This window comes from Nicotiana tabacum, chromosome 5, assembly GCF_000715075.1.
Source record: "Nicotiana tabacum cultivar K326 chromosome 5, ASM71507v2, whole genome shotgun sequence".
Classification (NCBI taxonomy): Eukaryota; Viridiplantae; Streptophyta; class Magnoliopsida; order Solanales; family Solanaceae; genus Nicotiana; species Nicotiana tabacum.
Genome location: NC_134084.1, coordinates 126,534,555 through 126,536,765, shown reverse-complemented (window position 1 = coordinate 126,536,765; position 2,211 = coordinate 126,534,555). Strand labels below are relative to the sequence as shown.

The 2,211-nt window shown below is 34.3% G+C and overlaps 1 long non-coding RNA gene across 2 annotated transcripts; it reads right to left on the bottom strand.

Moving 5' to 3' along the window:
* Nucleotides 1–275: 275 nt before the first annotated feature.
* Nucleotides 276–2,211, bottom strand: LOC107808290 (uncharacterized). 2 transcript variants are annotated; one of them, XR_001653108.2, is made up of 2 exons: nt 1,713–2,211; nt 276–644 (listed from the first exon to the last, which is right to left on the bottom strand). It is a non-coding gene; the product is annotated as an uncharacterized LOC107808290 (long non-coding RNA). The 2 variants fall into 2 exon arrangements; XR_012709760.1 differs by having other exon boundaries at nt 276–502.

Below are 2,211 nucleotides of genomic sequence, written 5' to 3'. Positions count from 1 at the left end.
TGACTACCTACTTATTTCTTAGTTTTTTGACCTAATCATGAATTAATGGCTGAATAACAGATTATGTGTCATCTTTAAATTGGCAAACTCGTACAGACCCTTGATAGGCCCAGTGTGGAAAACATGGGCTCAAGATAGAGCCTAAACATGCCTTAGCCTTCCTGAAATAGCTCGATCTTCATTTGCAAACTTCTAATAGGTTCAAAATTGGCCCTAAAGTAAATACAAGATTGGCATACAAGGACTTAGGAGATTAGGAAGACAGTAATGCAACCTTTAGCCTCAAATCATGAACGTAAAAGAAAATTAATTCATTACATCAAAGCAATCATATTCGAAATTTTACATCAATAACTATTTTTTAGAGGATTGTCCTTCTCAAACATGACTAAAAAGGCTACTGAATTACTCATTACAACAGTAACTCAATTGTAGGTAGCTGATTCCACTTGCTTCTATCTTCATACATTTAACACTCAGTAGTCCATTTCCAACTTGAATCCTTTGAAACCTCAACCCAAGACAATCTTAGATTAATACATGTTTGGCAGGTATTTCATATGACGATACCAGAAAGCATTTTTGAATCAGGAATCACTTCTAGTTGAAGATACAAGCAATATGAAATTAAGTAAGACCAGTTCCTATTTAAAAAATATATTTAGCATTGAATAGGAAACTAAATCAGAGAAGAATTTAGTGCAGTCATATAGCTCAAACAAGTAATTAACACACATAGAAAGCTTTAAACCAATCTATTGACACTCAAACTTTATTCATATGCTTAAATAGGTACTGCAGTCATGTAGCACATACTTATTTATGACAGAACCAAAATAAACAGAAAATATGTCTCTGGAATTGAAAAAAAAAAAACCAAAAACCAAAAACAAATGCAGCAGCAGAAACCAGCAAGAACCAAAAAGCCAGCAGCCAAAAAAAGTCCTAGTAAAATGGAGTAAGACCAGTAGAAAAATGAAAAAGAATAAGCAGCCTTGAATTTTTTATTTTTATTTTTTGTTTTTTGTTTTCTTGTTTTCTGGTTTTAGATTTAAACCCAAAAGAGTAGAAATATCAAAATGAAAATGGAGAAACCAAATCTCTGAATTTCTGAGGGTTTTTTCCGTGTCTGAGAATGAGAGAAGGAATCCTTTTTCTATAGAATATTAACATGTGCTATGTGTGAGGAAGAAAGGGGTCTGGGAATATTTTTCAGCTCCCTAAAAATCAGGAAAATAACATCTTTTGCAAATGAAATGGACAGTTATTGGACAACTGTCTATCCTGATACTCCCTCATATTTTTTAGCCCCTTTAGTTTCTGTATTTTACCCTTCTTAACCCCAAATTTTGCCCTAAATTCTTTATCCCATTACATCTTGATCCCTTATCCCTATTCCAGAACATTCAAGCTATTAACAACAAAGAGAACTCTGCTGATTTTTAAAAAATCTCTAAATGCCATGATCAACACTAATAACTAATTTTATTCTAATTTCAGAATTTAATATTAAAAGACAAGACTTAAAGAATTACCAATTAACCATTACTTAACAGGTTTTAGCAACATAATCAAGACTAAATTAATAAAACCTCAGTTATCTAATCAAAATACTGCTCTCAAGCCACTAAACGCAATCAATATACACAAAACAATAACATTGAATCATGTCATTAAAATGAAGAACAAGAAGGATCGAAAAGGGAAGTTACCTACTGATGAACAGAGCCAAACTTTAGAAAATCCGACCAATAGTCAATATCGATATGTGAGCATTGATTCACGCTTGAAAGGCAGAACTAATGCTACACAAAGCGATGGCTAGCCAGTGAGGTTGAGTGGTCAAAACTGACGGTTGTCCAATGATATGAAACCAAAATCATTTGGTAATTCTTAACACAAGCAGTCAACTAATGTGAGCTATAGCGTAAGATGGCTTGAATTCAGAAAAAAAAATAAGGGAAAAACTAGGTTTTCTTAATCTCTTAGATCTAAAATTCGGGGAGTTTGGGTGATTATTTGGGGAAATTGGTAAGAGATTTGGGATTTGGGAAGTGTGGGAGTCATAGGGTGAAGATTTGGGGTTATTTGGCGACGGGCCGCCGCCATAGGCGATTTTCGGCAGCGACAGATGGCGAGAGATGAGAGAGGGATAAGATAGACGAGTCTATGAGGGTTCATGGGGGTATGGGGGTGTTTCGACATTTTTAA